Source organism: Pleurodeles waltl, chromosome 4_2 (assembly GCF_031143425.1).
Source record: "Pleurodeles waltl isolate 20211129_DDA chromosome 4_2, aPleWal1.hap1.20221129, whole genome shotgun sequence".
Taxonomy (NCBI): Eukaryota; Metazoa; Chordata; class Amphibia; order Caudata; family Salamandridae; genus Pleurodeles; species Pleurodeles waltl.
Window position 1 is genome coordinate 822,571,591 of NC_090443.1, and position 18,318 is coordinate 822,589,908.

At 41.3% G+C, this 18,318-nt stretch overlaps 1 protein-coding gene across 1 annotated transcript in view; it reads right to left on the reverse strand.

The window, feature by feature from the left end:
• The window catches only part of EFCAB7 (EF-hand calcium binding domain 7), a 333,043-nt gene that overhangs the window by 233,196 nt on the left and 81,529 nt on the right, over window positions 1-18,318 (reverse strand). The gene's annotated exons all lie outside the window — the stretch shown is intronic.

Here is an 18,318-nt window from a genome sequence, read left to right on the forward strand (position 1 = left end):
TACTGTCATTGCCGAAAAATTTAAAAACGAACGTTTTATATTTGTACCAATGACTAAATAGCTACGGCTTCCACTATAAGTCAAATATTTAAATAGCATCTAACACATTATGTAACATTTAAGCCGTAAAAGGAGAGTACAGCTTAGCAATGGCCTACACTTCAAAGAAAGAAAACACTCTATCGTCATTTTGTGAGCTTTTTTTAAACTGAAAATTAACAGAAAATACATCATGAGGCCTGCCCATTCTCTTCCACTTTAAAGAATTGTATAAGTAGTGTTCAACTTCAGACTTTGCAAAAGGAAAGGGCTGTCAAGGAGTCTGACATGCAATGTTCAGTTCAGAAAACATTTAAAGACTTCTTTCTGAAAAAAACAGTACCTCTTCTCCACAGAAATTTTGATTACTGTTGCAAACGAAGAAATAACCACACTAAAGTCCATCTTGAGTGCATCACCTGTAGTATTGCATTTAACCAATTGCTGTTTAAAAGGAGGTCTCATGACTGTAAAACAAATATTTTGCAGGTACTTTAAGTATAGGGCACTAACGTATGGATATCACTCCAAGTGATGACACTCTGTCAGACATTTGTTTTCGATTTTATTGAAACAAGGAACAACAAAAGACACAGTCAAACGTTAACACGTTCATCCAGGAGTATGCACCACAAATCATCTGTGTACATAATAACCATCACAAAAGACATTTTGGCATGGAGGTAAGGTGGCCATACAGTTGCAGTACATTCTGCACCATCACGGTTCATGGAGTGTAAAAGTGGGTTTATACATGGTAAATAGGGAGCACAGCAGACAGTTTGTAAGTATGGGCATCAATCGTACGTAAGGAAGAGAACATGTCACTACTAGCTGGAGATGGTGAGACAGGTATGGTTGCAGCAAGCATATAAGATTTTGGTGCCCCTGTATCCCTGGGTATGTCGGAGGGGGTAGAAGCTCAGCATATAATTTAAGTTGAGCATTACGGTATGTGAGGAACTCCAACCACCGTCTTGTATTGGGTCTACACCCCAGAAACATGACACAAGCCTTTTGGTCAACCACAAAGCCAAAGCAGTGAGTTAGGCTTTTGTGCGAAGTGGGAATACCTCAAACCCAGCCCATCAAGCACAATATTACAGTACTTCTGAGAAACACATTCTATGATAGCAGACATAGTAATCTAGTCTTATTCCAACATGATCTCTGATCTTTTCTCAAGTTCTGATTAGATTATGTTATTGGTGGTCATTAATGAACTAATTCTGAGCTGATTGAATAAAGTTTGAATTAACCTTATGACTTAGCATTGTAACTAATAGGGAAATGCAATTGATAAAACGTATAACTGAGTTGTGGTTATTCACGAAATGGTGATATATTGTCTCATGCTCAATGATTCTCTTAGTGGTTATTGATTGATTACATTAATAATTGATATTCATCGATTACTACGTAGCTAGGAAACTCCATGCGATCCAAAAGGTTAATCGGCCTATAGCGTCCCCTTGTAAGTTTACTTACTAAGGATCAGGTGCGATAACAGTTTTTGGTAGAAGAGGATGGTTAATTTCCTTGGAGAACTAGTTATGTGGTGATAAATGGCTATGGTGATAGTTTAAGTTAGGGTTAGTTGTTCATTTTATGAGGTTTGAATTTTTGTTTTTCGTAATGGCAATTGTAGCAAAGATGATGTCCCCTTAAGCCCAGAAATTACTTTCCCAGATCCTGGATCCCGCTAGTAAAGTTGGGTATGTTCTCGGCGTCTTTATGATAGTGTGAAAGTGGTAGGATTGCGCTTGCAAAGGCTTATGCAAATCGCAGGTGAATTGTGATGTAAGAGAGGTAAAGTAGGGAGTTTGCGTACTCCAATTGAGGTTTAGTAGGACTGTGCGTACTCCGCAGTATGAGAGTAGGGAAGTCGTCGAACTTCATATGTGTGTGGCGCTTTGTGCTCAAAAATTGTCCACGTTCGTTGTTGGTGATGTACGGACCCTTTGTGGTCTAGGACTCCGGAGTATATTGACAAGTGTCTGGTTTAGTAGGTTGACTGGGCGTGGTCAACAAGTCGGTGTGTGAGTTAAGTGAGTAAAATAAGTTTTCGACTGAGATTTGGCGAGTCCTCTGTGCACCAGGACAAACCCATTGATCAGTTGGGAGTGAAATTTGCAGGTCGAATTTTACTTGCAAATGTGGGAGACTGAGAAGGAGGAATAGCTGCATGAGCGAAAGGACCATCAAGTGAAAATCTGAAAGGTCTCTGAAGCGATTGTGTACCTACCTATAGTAAACCAGCTGATTTGTTTTGGTTGTTGGTTAGTGCTCGCAATAATTTGCATTCGTTTCGTATGAGTTGAAGATTAGGAGGACGAGCCGCAAGACTTTGTCAGCCGCAGTGTGTGAGTGTGACGTCAGAGTGAGCCACGCTGGGATAGGTCTATTAGTGAGAAGAGTCACAAGCGGATTGGCAGCCGTCCGTAAGAGGCAATAGGTTGAGTAAGCGGGTGAAAGGAATCTTGGGAGTAAAAGTCATTTCCTTATTAAATCGAATACACAAAAGATAGCAAGATTAAGTTTTTCAAGGCGTTCAGAAGTGCCATGAAGGGTGATTTTTACATTAAGGCGGCAGTTGGGGAGCCTACCCCACCAGAAAATTCTCCGGCATTTATTGTGATGGAGGAGCGAGGTGTCGCACCATGTTTTTGGTTAAAGCAGTGGGGCAAACTGACTGAGAAACAGGGAGCTTTAGTGTTTCCAGAGCATGGAGGCCAGCACTGTTTGAGGCTTTAGCGGTTTGGGAGCTTGTAGCAAGACAGCAGCAAGAGATGAAGTTCCAAAGGAGAATAAGGAAGGTAGAAAAGTCCTTCGCAGAAACAAGGTGGGATTGGGAACAGAAGAAGTGAAGAATGACAACGTTACAGGGTGTTAAGTTGTTTCCTGCTATTGCAGAGGAAGATGAGTCAGAAGAGAAAGAGGATGCTGGCAAGAGTGATAAGGGTTCAGGAGACAAGAAAAAGACTTATGTGGAAGAAGAAGATTCAGATGTTGAGGATCTTATCACGCAGATATTGAGGGATCGACCTCCGCCATTTGCGGCGCATGAAGAAGGTCCAAGTACCAGTTTTGTTCCGACTGCTCCAGCACAAGTGACAGAAACAGTGGAACCAGGACAGACAAATAATGGGCAGGTACAAGGGGTAGTGCAGAGTACTCCTAATGCAGTGACTACTTCAGTGATCCAGCGCAGACGCACCCACCATTGATACAGAGAATTTATCTAGATGTACCAATTCTTGAGACAACTTCGAACTTAGTGGTGCTGTCGGAACAAGTGCTTCCGAGGCCAATGCTAGCTCAGACAGAGTCAACTCCAATGTTGTTACCTCAGGCACAGACAGGGTTTGCCGAAGTTCACACCAATGACAGGGACACAGTCAGATGTGACACCAGTGATGAATCAGAATATGGGAGTAGCCCTTCCACAAAATGCGAGTGTCAGAGCAGCACCAGATGCAATATCGCTGCCGATTACTGTTTGTCCTGCCGTACCATTGTTTGCGCAAAAGAAATCGAATGTTGAACAGGGTGAAATGTCACAGAGCCTCGTGAGGAGGGGAGTGAGAAATCATGTGCAGATGATATCGTCTATGGGTCAGACCTTTGATGGATCTAGTCCTTTAATGGATCTTAGTCCACTTGTTGCGCTTCCAGATGCAGTAAATGGCCCGAGTGCAAGTCAGAGCCTGAAGATTTGACACCGCAGACTCTAGGTGCAGTGGTACAGCAGGTGCCAATGGCAAATGTGAGTAATATCTCATTACAGGGATTGACAGCACAACAATTGAATGAGTGGTTGGATAGTTTGAATACTCCTCGAAACGTGTCCAAGGATGAAGAGCAGATAAATCGTGTAAGGTTGGCTACCGAAATAACCAAGCTAGTTGAGGGAACGATGGGAGTGAATAGATTAGAATCCTATACAGAAGAAGAGCTGAGGTACTTGTGTCTGAGGATTACGAGAGAAGTGGGAAAGATACATCAGAAATTGGCAGATCTAGCAGACAAACATGACATAGAGATTGAGAGAACAAAATACTTGAAGAGGAGTTACAGGTTAGATTTCGAGGCAAAAGACTTTGAACACATGAGGTCAGCATGGATGAAGGCGCATCTAAAAGAATTATTGCAGAGTGCTCAGATTTGGGGAGCATTGGAAAAGTGGGAAGGCAGATGGGCAAAGAAGAAGGATAAACGTAAACGAGATTCACAAGAAGGGTCTGAAGGCGTTCAAAAGAAAAGGATCCAGTAAAAAGTTTGCCAATGAGGGAAATTCCAGGAGGGCAGTTTGTTCATGTACCTTGGCACAGGAGTGATATTCTGTCATTCACAAATGATTATCCAAAACTGAGAGAGAAACTGGTTGAGTGGTACCAGCAGACAGATAGATTTGTGAAGCTTTCTAAATGTCTGTGGGACGACTTGAATACCTTGTTGGAAATAGTGGTTCCAGCTGACTTGTGGGTTGAATGTAAGAGAGCAGTGGATTGGCCGACGAGTGAACCAGAAAGGGATAGAGTTACAGGTGCACCATCACCTGAAGTGATGAAACATTATTATAAGGTGATTGAGTTCCTGAAGACGAGAATTTTGCCTAAAAATATAGATTGGCAGAGGATTGACAGGACAGTGCAGGAAGTAAAGGAGTCGATACATACCTACTATGAGAGATTGCTGAAAGCATTCAAAGAGTACAGTGGTAAAGAAACAATTGATCCAAAATACATGTTGCACCTTGTGTTCAGGTTCGTAGAAGGATTGAGACCTGAAATAGGTCACATGATTAAGAGTCATTTGAATTGTTGGGAAGCAAAACCGATTGATGAGGTGTTGCAGTATGCGAAATACTGTAGTGATGAGATTGAGTTGAAGCAGAAAAAGTTGAAGGAGAAAGCGATGGTGATGCAAATTAAGGCAGCTCAGACAGGAGTGCAAGGAGCTTTAGTGCAACAACTGTCATGTTCCAAACCCAGATTAGAGGTAGGGGTCGTGAAGTCAATATGACTCGTGGTTCGGATTTGAGTACTGCAGTGGTTCAAAATAATGTGCAAGGGATGAAAAAGATGTTACCGTGTCATCTTTGCGGAAACGTGGGACACTGGAAGCGGGAATGTCTGTTGATGGTGCAGGATAGTGTTGTTCAGCAAGGTGGTGATGTCAATACATTCCAAACTGTCAAAGTCCCTAGAATGAGAAGACTTAGGGCCTGATTCTAACTTTGGAGGACGGTGTTAAACCGTCCCAAAAGTGGCGGATATACCACCTACCGTATTACGAGTTCCATAGGATATAATGGACTCGTAATACGGTAGGTGGTATATCCGCCACTTTTGGGACGGTTTAACACCGTCCTCCAAAGTTAGAATCAGGCCCTTAATCCAAATTTGCAGAATCAAGTGCAGAATTTTCAACCCCTGCAGCAGGTGCAAGTGCCGCGTGCACAAGTGACACAGTTACAACCAATGCAGCGGCAGGTTCCTATGGTACCTAGCCAGCAAATGCAGATACCTCAAGCCCGATGAAACAGCAACAGATGATGCTTACTCCGCAGGTCACAGGTCAGAGACAAGACAAAGTAACAACACAGTGCATCAATTCCCGTTACACAGTGAGAATGAAATAAACGATGAATGGATGAGTATTAGTTCTGATGAAGAGCCATGTATGCTTGCAGCTTCATTAGAAGTAGATCAACGAGGACCATTTGTGAAGGGAAAGGTGATGGGTCACAGGGTTTCATTTATAGTGGACACAGGAGCTACACGCTCTACAGTGAGAAGTGCAGAAGTTCCGAACTTACCTCTTTCAGGCAGAACAGTTCAGGTTGTGGGGGTAGCAAATAGACAATTGACAAATCCGATCACAGATCCACTACAAGTTGAGATTGGCAACTTCCAGGGACTGCATATGTTTGTAGTTTGCGACTCAAGTCCAGTATCTCTATTGAGAAGGGACTTGTTGTGCAAGACCAAATGTTCCATTAGTTGTTCGACTGCAGGAATAGAGGTTCAGACTAATAGTGATGATGAGGAAGAACAGGCACCTGAAACTGAGAAGGAAAATATTAACGAAGAGTATCCGCTGATTAAGTTTTTCCCGATGTTTACTGTGAAAGAATTGCATGCAGACTTGCAGGAAACAGTACAGGAGAATGTGTGGGACCTGACAAGTAAAGAAGTGGGCTTGATCAAGTGAGTGGAACCGATTAAGATTACTTTGAAGCCGAATTTAGTGTTTCCATAGCTTCCACAGTATAACATGGAACAAGATGTTCTGATGAAAGTGGCGCAGATAACTGGAAATTTCCTGAAACAAGGGGTTTTGAAAGAAGTGTTGAGCAGTCCATTTAATTCACCGATAATGGGCTTGAAGAAGCCGTTTGGGAAAGTATGCATTGTGCAGGACTTTCAAAAAGTGAATGACATGGTGGTCAAATGCTGTCCTGTAGTGCCGAACCCAGCAGTGATACTGTTTCAGATTCCAGGCGATGTAGAGTGGTTCACAGTGGTTGACTTGTCACAGGCTTTCTTTTCTGTGCCACTTCATGAGGATAGTCAGTTTCTTTTTAATTTCAAATTCCTAGACAGAGTCTATAGCTGGTGCAGGCTTCCACAAGGGTACACGGAGTCATCGTCTCTGTTCAATCAGATTTTAAAAAAGAACTTTGAGTCATTGGAACTACCGTACCAATCAACTCTAGAGCAGTACATTGATGATTTGCTAATTGCATCCAGGACAAAGGACGAGTGTAAGTATGAGTCGATTGCCCTGTTGAATCATTTGGGAAAGTTTGGACATAAAGCATCACCTTTGAAATTGCAGTACTGTCAGAAGTCAGTGAAATACTTGGGACACCAGATTGAGAAAGGGTCGAGGAGAATCTCCAGAGAGAGGGGATTACCATGATAATGCAGAGAAGTCCTTAGACTTCACAGAGAGATGTCAGAATGTTTCTGGGGCCATTGCAGCAGCTGACACATAAAGAGGTTACAGATCCCATTACATTAGACCAGGACCAGATAAAATAATTTACTGAGTTGAGAGAGAGTTTGTCCAGAGCTCCAGCGTTGAGAATGCCTGATTACAGGAAGCCATTCACATTGTTTTTTGTCATGAACGTGATGCTTGTTCTTGGTCTGTTTTGACACAGGTCCATCGAGGTGCTTATCGCACAGTAGCCTATTTTTCAGCTACCTTGGACCCAGTCGCAGAAGCTTTACCAGGTTGTCTGCATGCTGTTGCCGCAGTTGGTCAAAGTCTCTCTCAATGTGAGGGAGTAATGATGGGATACCCCTTGACGGTAATGGTACCTCACTCTGTTGAGATCTTACTGACAAGGACGAAAACACAGTACTTGACTGGTGCCAGATTGACAAGGTATGAGACGAGCACTCTAGGTGCTCCAAATGTAACATTGAAAAGATGTTCAGTGTTGAACCCGGCAACATTAGTTACAAGCGATACTGTTGAAATTGAAAAGGAGGAAGACATCGAGCAGGATTCTTTTGAGGTAACTGAACTGTGTACAAAACCAAGGCCTGATATCAAAGATACACGAGTGGAAGAAAATGATCAAATCGTCTTTGTTGATGGTTCATGTCTCCGACATAGTACAGGGACATTGAGAGCAGGATACGCTGTATGCACAAACACAGGTACATTAGAAGCTTCCTGGCTTTGAGGTGTATATTCTGCACAAGTAGCAGAATTGGTAGCTCTTACTAGAGCGTGCCATGTTTCTGCGAGACCGAGAGTCACAATCTATACTGACAGCCAATATGGATTTGGAATTGTTCATGATTTTGGTCGATTGTGGTCGCAAAGAGGTTTCCTGACCTCTACTGGTACACCAGTAAGAGATGGCGACAAGATAAAAGAGTTGTTGTATGCAATACAGTTACATGAAGAAATTGCAGTGGTGAAATGCAGTGCACATCAAAAGGCAAAAGATTACATCTCACTGGGAAATGGATCTGCAGATCAAGTCGAAAAGTTTTGCGCATTGAACTGTATATCGTTCAAAGACAAATGGGAATTGATGTTAGAAGAAGATAACACATGTACAAATTTAGCAGTGAAAGTGATTGATATTCTGGAGTTGAAAACACTGCAAAGTAATGTTGACAAGGAAGAGAAACGTCTCTGGGCCAAATTGAAATGTGTCAAACGTCCTGATGAGATTTGGGTTTCTGAGGAGAGTCAGATGGTCCTGTCCAATAGTTTGTCGCAAATGGACCGATACTACCATGGTCAGGTACTCTTTGGAAGGGATGCCATGATTAGGTTGTTCAAGATTGACTGGTGTAACCCTAAGTTCAGGCAGGCAGCAGAGGCAGTATGTCATCGCTACATAATTTGTCAGCAACTAAACGTGGGAAAAGGGACAGTGGTGAATTTGAGCCACACTGGAAGAGCAGGAGGTCCATTCAGCAGAATGCAATTGGATTTAATTGAGATGCCTGCGTGTGGATGTTTGAAGTACGTGTTGGTGAGTGTGTGTATTTTTGGTCACTGGATTGAAGCATACCCTACCAGAAGGAATGACAGTCTCACAGTAGCAAAATTGTTTCTTAGAGAGTTGATACCACGTTTCAGGTTTCCGATCTCTTTAGGATCAGATAGGGAAACTCACTTCAATGTCTAGGTGATTAAACTCTTATGTGCAGCACTAAACATTGAGCAAAAGTTGCATTGTAGCTATCGCCCTGAAGCATCAGGACTGGTGAAACAGATGAATGGTACTTTGAAATCAAGAATTGAAAAGATGTGTGCAGCTACGAATCTGAAATGGCCAGATGCATTGCCTTTGGTGTTGATGTCAATGAGAAACACACCTGACAGGAAGACAGGGCTGTCGCCCCATGAGATCCTCATGGGCAGAGCAATGAGATTACCAGCAGTTCCAGCCAATGCAATTGTAAACATTACAAATTATATGGTGTTGGACTACTGCAAGGGTCTGGCTGATGTGGTTCGCTCTTGCTCTCTGCCACCCATCCACGAACCAGGGCACAACCTGAGAGTCGGTGACTGGGTCGTTGTTAGAAAGCATGTTCGCAAGACCTGTTTAGAACTGTGTTGGAGGGATCCTTATCAGGTGGTGTTAACCACTACGACAACTGTGAAGTGTGCAGGACTCCCAAACTGGATACATACGAGCCATACAAAGAGAGTGGTATGTCCACCAGATCATGAAGAAGCGTTGTTGAAAGCACCAACAACAGGGAAACAGTTCGCCACACCTGAACCAAAAAAAGAGCCAATAGAACCTGAAGTTGAACCAGAGCTTGTGGAACATGGTTCTATTACCCCTGTAAGAGCCGAAAGTGAAGAATTACATGAGGGTGCGCAAGAACCAATTTCAACGGATACAGCAGGAGAGCCTAGCTCAGCAGAGGTTCTCCCAGAAGCAGACAGTGCTGAAAAGCAGACAGAGCAAGTGCCAGACCAAGAGGGGGAAAGAGTTGAGACGGATCAAAGTCAAAGTGACCCGACTCCTCCTGAGTCCGTTGCAGGTCCATCAAGAGAAAACACCATAGAGAAAGAGAAGGAGAAGAGTCCAATCCTGAGAAGAATATTAACAGAAGAAATAAGAAAATGAGATAATTAGCCTGATTCATAGATAGAGAAGAAAAAGGAACTGGGCATAAATGAAACAATAGAGGAAGAAGTGGATACTATGAGAAAAGAAGAATTGAGTGAAGGAGAACTAAGTGGTGATCAAAAGTTTAAAAGAAATAGAATTACAAGTCGACGCTACACAGGTCCTGAATGGGCGTATGCAACTACCAACGAATGTCAACACAAGTTTATGTCTTTTTGTTTTGGTAGAGAAGTTCTGAGTCAGTACTTTGATGTAACCTGAGGAAGCTGAATTGTTGAGCTAATCTGAAAAACCTAAGAAAGAGACTGTTTGAAAATAAAACTGAAAGAAACATTGATAACCTGATTTGACACTGAAAACCGGATGTGACAAGCTGCTAATCGATTTGACAAAGGAAAGAGCTTCCAGGATGTGAAACTGAACTGTGAGAGAATATTTTTTTCTTTATTTTAGATTTTTCTGCACTTTATGTAAGAGTTACGTCTGCTTTTTGATTCTTTACAGATCATGGCTGAGCTAAATCATCAAGATAGAATTGCTAGGCGCTGTAGCTAGATGAGTGTTGGATTGGCAGTCATGTGTTGAATCTGGTTTATAGTGATGATTGTGGGAATGTCTGTTCATGATATGAAAAGAGCTACTTTTACTTCTGGTCCTGAAACTACTACTCTAACAGCTTTAGAGAGGTTTAAGTTAGAGGAGAAGTACTTGCATGATTATACTAATGCACAAAGAGAGCTTTCTTCTAACGTCTTCTATCGCTTGTTGAGTGAGTATGGTGAAACAATGGATGCCAAGGATTGTCTTGTGTGTACACAAATTCCTTCGTCAGTAGAGGAAGGAGTTACGTACCACAGCTTACCATTGACCTATGGAATAAGCTGTAGCTTGCTACTAACAAGGTTTTATAACCATGAGTATATACAATATTTTTATTCCAATCATGATGTCGTGTTTTCGTTTGTTCCTATTATTAGATATGAGTAAAGTAGCTAGAAAGCATGACATAGTACTAGTTAGAGGATTCTTTTGAGCCTATACTAGCATTTGGAACAGTCTATGCGCATCGAAACAATCTTACATGCTTGCTTAAACCTTTAGAAAAGAGCTTTATAGGGCATACTGATGAAAAGAGAAAGGCAATAAAAGAAAAATTAGAAAAAGGTTTAGAGAAAAGGACTTAAAAGAATGATTATGCTTATACTGCTATTAAAACGCAAGGGATATTATCCTTAGATGCGCTACATGTAGGGAAGCTTTGTATATATAGGCCAAAATCACACACTGATACTTTATTTGTGGGTACGAGTGAATGTAGGCATGTGTTTTTGTTTCAGAGTAAGGGGACTTTTATGTTGAATGGTCAGGACCCTGCGATTCCTGGGATTTATTATATTTGTAGACTAAATCCTTATTACCGTCTTCCAAGAGGATGGTATGGGACATGTTATTTGGGGATAGTTTTCCTTAAAATGTACCCGATAGATGACTTAAAGAAGTTTCCAAGATTGACTGAATTACATCATAAGCGACAGAGGAGGGAAACCTCTTCTGCAATTGTGGGAGATAACTTTGGTGCAGTGATTCCTTCAGTGGGAGTCATTCTGAATTCGATCAAGATACGAAAGTTGTCTACTATTGTGGATAACATGCTGACAAATTTTACAGGCACAATACATCCGATATAGACCGGATAGAGCTATGACTTTTCAAAATAGGCTTGCCTTAGACATTCTTTTAGCGAAAGACGGCGGAGTATGTAAGATGATTAATGATAGGCATTGTTGTTCCTATATACCGGACAATGATAGAGAGAAAGAGACTTACTCACTAGCCTGACTAACTCAAGTAAGGATTTGAAAGAACTGAAGGAACCAGGTGTTTGGGAAAAGGTTGGAAAAGGATTTGCTTCAGTGGGAAATTGGCTTAGTCACATTTGGAATGGGGTATTATTAAAAATTATACATATAATTATGATTGCTTGCATATTAGGAATATGGGATTCATGTACATTATGTCAAAAGATAAAATTGAAAAGATCTAAAAATAATCAGAGGATAGAAGAACGAAACAGGGAAATAATTTATAGGGAAGATTTGAGAAGGAGACAAAATACAGCAGAAACAGAATTGTGAAATTATGGGGAAAAAGGTGTGATGACATATTTAGTCATCAGAGGAGGAGGAGGGACTGCTGAAGCAGATATGCTAATTAGAAATTATTAATAAATGTTTATATGCTATGATTAGCAAACGTTCATAGAGAAATTAATCGTAGAGAAAATAATGTGCACTTTTGAAAATGTGCCCACGAAGAATGGCAGCCACTTATACGAAAGATGTACTAAAATGATTAAAAAATACGTGAAATAATGAAAAAATGTAATAATAATGTAGTAATATGCCATCTTGAGATGTATAACCTATGTTTTGCATTACATTGTAGAGTTAACTTAGCCAAAGTTGTGGCCTAGTTGCCAGGCCTCATGCAGAAGCTGAATTATTAGGGACTGCTGGAGGAAGCGACCGTGTTAAACTAACCTTGACCACTTGTGTTAAAAAGATCTGATTTGCTAGAGTTTTCTGCAATGTACCGATGGACAGGAGAGGATGGAACTAAAATTGTTACAATTTGGTGTAAGGAAGACTCAATGCACTTTCCCAAGACTTGAACAATGGAAGCACTGACTAGAGAAGAAGATGCAACATTTTCGATACCTGATGAGCCGGATGATGAGGACATCGTACAGTGAACCGATCAATGAACTGAAAATGCCAAAATATTAGAATTCATAGATTTGTAAAAATAATATTATTAGCTAGGGTAATAACTGGTGATTGGCTGACCAATTAGGAATTAGGGGGATGGACTGGAAACCCTTAATAAAAAGTCATGACAAGGGGCAAAAACTTCAGAAGATGAGATGCGAGATGCAATGATGAGGTGTGAGGGGTGAAATGCTGATGTCAGAAGATGCGATTCGAGATTCTGTTATTGGGCTCATGCGCTGAGAGCCTGATGCGTTGCTGATCAATTGATGACATGAAGAAAGACTAAGACGGACTTTGTTGCTGATCCATTCCGTGGATAGGTAGCTATGACAATATGACTGATTAACTTTGTGCTTTTTCTTCTAGGTACCAAGTGCGCTGTTAATAGTTTTTCTCTTAGCTAGATGTTTTCCAAATTCACGTTTCTTATTTGTTTTTGCATGAAGTCCCACATGCTAAATGCTAATCTGGGTTAGGTAGGATTCTTTGGGTGACGTTGACAGTGACAAGTGATTGACGAACTGATTGCTGAACTCTGCTATTAATGCTGTTATATTCATCTCTGATTGCTTATACTGAAGCATTAGAATATATGTTTTCTCAAGTTCTGATTAGATTATGTTATTGGTGGTCATTAATGAACTAATTCTGAGCTGATTGAATAAAGTTTGAATTAAACTTATGACTTAGTATTGTAACTAATAGGGAAATAAAACTGATACAACGCATAATTGAGTTGTGGTTATTCCCGAAATGATGATATATTGTCTCATGCTTAATGATTCTCTTAGTGGTTATTGATTGATTACATTGATAATTGATGTTCATCGATTATTAAATAGCTAGGATACTCCATGCGATCCAAAAGGTTCATCGGCCTAAACGCGTGTATAGTGCTTGCAAGCCTTGGTATGGTTCTCAGACATTAGAATTTGGCAGCCTTCACGATTCCAGAATTTGCATTGACCAGTTAGTGATAATGTATTTGTGCTGTCATAAAAAGTCTGTGAGAATCGCATATGCAGCCCATTTTGACCTGTGGACTATACAACCTCAGTCCACATTATCCATCAGTGCTACCCAATGTCTCCACATGGTTGCCCTGGAAGAGGATTGTAGTCTTAATTCCACCCGAAGGAGCAAATGTACAAAAGGTTTTAGCGGTCGCAAACAGAGAATCGGGCCATTTGCGACTGCTAAATAAGCTTTTGACATGTGCTAATCCTATTTTGTAATTCTGTAATGTATTACTGAATCGCAAAAAAGGCCTATGAGTCGGTATTGGGAAGGGGCATGTTAAGGGCGTCCCTAACTAAAAGTGAGTCACAGGGGTATGTGGGAATGTTTTGCAACCAGAATGCGGTCGGCAAACATTCACAATTTACCAACTCCGTAAAGGACGTGGTAATCCATTCGCAAACCGGCAAGGGCCCCCAGGGAACCCCTTCTTCTTAGTGTACGTGGGCACAAACATTTTTTAAGACTAGGCAGTGGTCCCAAGGAACACTATCGACTCTTTAAAAAATAAAAGAAAACTTTTCATTTTGGGATTTGAAATGTGTCCCATTTTCCTTCAAGGAAAACGGGTAGCATTTTTTAAAAAAATGCTTTATTTAAAAAGCAATCACAGACATAGTGATCTGCCGACCCCAGCCGGCCACTATCCCTGTGATTACAGGCCATTCCCAAAGGGTCGCAAATTGCAACCTGCCTCGTGAATAATGAGGAGCCAGGTCCATTTGTGATCAACTGGTAATCGCTAAATGCACCTGAAACACATTAGTACATCGCAGTTTGTGACTTCCTAGTTGCAAGTCGCAAAAAGTCGCAATTAGGAAGTCGCAAACCAATTCCTTCATACATGTGCTCTTTAGTTTATAGCTCAGCTTCTGGAAGTTGGCAGATCATCTCCTGTTAGGGTTGTTTTGACTTTGGCACTTTATGTTCTTAAGTGCTCCTGGAATTTGGTATGTACTCTGAATTTTATTCATGTGAGGAAATATGACTATACTTCAGTACTTGAAGAAATGACTTGAGCTTAGCAATATGTAAGTCAATTTGCATCTACAGCAGTGGAAAGTGGAACACTGAAATACGTACAGTACTTCTTAAGACTTCATGAGTAGCTTTCCAAAGCTGCATCAAAATTGAGAAGTTATCATTTTCATTCAAGAGTGGGGTCAAAATCTGATGCACTATATCTTTTGGGTATGTATCCTTTCATTGTATGAATACAATAGAACTATGCAATTATATATACTTACAAGTACTGTATAATATACCAAGTCTTAATCTTTTCCTCTTGGAGAATATTGTCAGCAAATGTAATATATAATCGTGAAAAGCCTTTATTGGGAGGATATGCCCAGGAATTTAATTACATCCAGCAATATACATAGGTAGACCAAGCTATATAGATTCTCGATATTGTGAAGAGAAGTAAATGTAGTCCCATATGTACATTTCCTTATTTAAAAGCAACTCTGAGAGTGAGCCCCCAGATCTACACGGAATTTCAGAATATAGAGGGGTGAAGATAGCCAGCATGCAGCATAGCAGGTGACCTTCTGGTCGGAGTAGTTTTCCCACTACCCTTTCTCCCTTGCTTTCCTGTTGCCTTCCTGTTGTCTCAGGTGGACAGTGGGGAGTTTGAATGAAGAGACAGAAAGGGTTATAGATTCCCTGACATTCATGCCAAGCATAGAAAAACCTAACAGAGTGTGTCAAAGGACACTGCTGCTTGTTTAATTCTGTTAGTGTGCCACGTTGTTCAATGCTTGGCTTCAGGTCGTTGTTACGTTTGGAGGACTCTTTGTCTCTTATGTGGCTTTTATATCATTCTAAGTATATGTAGGTGTTGTAGGTTTAAATGAACTTCTTAAAGATGGTTGATAAGAAGATGGTCTCCAAGGGCATATTCAAGTGTTATCATACTATCAATACTAGATCAGTTTCTTCTGTGACTCAACCTAAAAATAGTCTGTGCTCAGTCTTCCAAAACATTTCTACTAAAGTTCTAATCTTATTCCCAACCTCTTCAGTCTTGTGGCTTTTGTTCGCTAGGTTGCTTCTGGTCTGTGGCAATATGATCTTTAATTTCAGTTTTTATGTTGCATACAGCTTTGACATTTAGATTCAAACAGTAGTCTAATTTCTGTGTAGATTGTATATTTGCAGGGAAGGAAAACGAGACTGGCAACCTAAGAAGCAGGAGAACTTTCAAGACACAAACTGTGACAAGAAATGGGGCACAGAACTGAGAAAATATTTAAACAAGTAAGAAGGGGAAATACAGCGAAGGACCAGGGTCAGCAGGGGATGGAGAGTAACAGATTACCCAAACACTGAACACATGCCTGACTACACAGAAATACACTCTACAATCCACGTTGACCAGTACTCACACATTTCCCACATGCTCGCACAGCAAACTACTCAGACTGGTCTCTCACCTTAGACTTTTCTCAACTATTACTGACGCATTCCCTCTAACTATGGATTCACTCATATGACCTTATGTTACCACATCCAAAGTCTATATCAATTACCAACTCACAACTCAGCCATTTCCAGACCAATAATACACTTGGACTGCATTCCAGCCAGTGATTCTTGCAAACAGTGCGCTCTTGGCCTTGGGATGATGAGATAGGAAGTAGATACACTCCTTGTGAGGATCTTCAGCATACAGCAACTTTTTTCCACAGGAGATGCAGGCCCTGAAGTGGGTTTTCCTTGCAGATTCCTCCAAGTTGAAGATGAGAATCTAACTATCTTGCTGATGTCAAAATCTTCAGAAATCAGTCTGAAGAGGGGACTAAGAGAAGAGACAGAAATCCAATGACAGATCAGAAAATCAATATCTAAAAGATGCAGCAGAGCTCTGATGGGACAACATGGTAGAACATCTGAGGTATGTGGCCCCAGGGCCGTTGCAGAGGGAGTGTTCTGGGTGCTGGGCTGAACTTTAGATCTTTCTCTAAGAGGTTGTTTGGTTACTAGAGTGACAGGCCTCACATGCCTTCATTAAGGCTATTAAAAATTACTGTACGATTACCAGCTTTACGAAGGAGGAAGATTCAAGCATGTGAATCAATGCAATATCCAATGCTAGAGAACAACAGTTCCACATTTGTACTTAAAAGTATGATTGGGTAGGAGAAGCATTTTACTCTACAAATCAGGCACCACACAGGGAGACAGTGAGAAAAAAAGCATTTGCAAATCCAACAAGTCTCGCCTTTAAAGGACGGGTTTAGACCTAGTGGCTTTGCCAGTGCTAATTTGCGTTGGTACTGGCATTGGCACTGCCACACACGTTATTCTTATATTTACTTTATCATTCTATAAAGCTGTAAGTTACATTGGAACAGTATATTAAAAACGTGGTGTAAAAGCTCGCCAATGCATCACAGCGCCTCCATGAGCTCACTTGGAAAAAACATTCCATGATGGCCACTGTATGTGTGCCTGCATTGCAGCGTAATGGTGCCTATTTCGACATATTTAATTTACAGTTCCAACAAGGCCAACACCTACATTAGAACATTTTAATAATAAGTGTGTGGGGGTTGACAACATTTTTTAAAAGAGGGTGGCTTAGAAGAACTTAGCTACTTATACATCGTAAATAAGTAATATAAAACTTAAGAAACTAAAAAATGGGGAGCAGAATGGAACGGGGAAGCGGAGAGCAAGAAGTGTGCAGAAGGGATGAATGCAGATTGATGGCACAAATGAGGGTGCGGTGGCCCACTAAAGAAATGCAGTGATAAAATAATACATTAAAAATGTGAAAGTAGACAAGCAAGCAATATACGAGAGAGTAGTGAAAGGAGAAAGAACATGAGTTAGGGATGTGAGGGGGTTGAGACGGGTGGGGAGAGAACAAGGAATACATGCTGAAAGACAAATAAAAAGTATTCTATCAGGTCCGCAGTGGAAGAATACAACAAATCCTATCAGAAGCAATGTAAAGCAGCAATGCTCTTTGGGAGGGATAAATACAAAAATAGGGAGAAAATACATTGAATACGCAGGACATAACTTAGATAAACAAGAAAGATGCCATCCAATTATAAGCAAGGGGCTTACCCACAACCCACAAATGACAAAACTGTATGGTTGCAAGATTGAAAAATAAAGAGGTGAGCAATGCACAATTCTACACCATGTGGGGAGCCTGTGGGGGCCTTAGGGTCTGTTTGTGTCCGAGCGGCCGAGGCGGAGCGGGCAGGCCGGGCCCGGGGCAGCTGAGGGACAGGAGAAGGGGCAGCATCAAAAAGTTGGAAGCTGGGGGACATGCACTGCACAGAAACAACACACTCTAAAGGCTCAATCCTGGACCTTGTTATTTCTAAAGCAGGATGCTGACTTTCGCTACCCCTATTCATGTAGACTGGTCGGACCACCTCCTCATCCCATTCTCTCTTCACCTATCACACTCTATAACTCTTGGCCAGCCTAAGAGGGCTACTTCCTGGTTCTGTGACACTAAAAATATTGACCTCAGTACCCTCTGTGATTCGGCTTTGCTATCACTTCCAAGGCTAGACCCGGACCTAGATGTTAACGAACTCACCTCCCAATGCCTCACAATCCTTGCAGTCGAAATCAATAATGTTGCTCCTCTCCAAAGCAAAAAGAAAAGGCCCACTCCCTCAGCACCTTGGTTCAACAAATCCCTCTATGAAGAAAGGAAGTTCCTAAGAGCCCTTGAGAAACAATGGAGACAAGCGCCCTCCACTGAAAATTTGGCCACGCTTCGTTCAGCAAGATCCAAGTACCACAAGCTCATCTTCCTTGGAAAAGCGTCACACTTCAAATCCCTCCTTGACTCAGCCAAAAATAGACCCAAAAAACTATTCGACCTCATCAAGAACC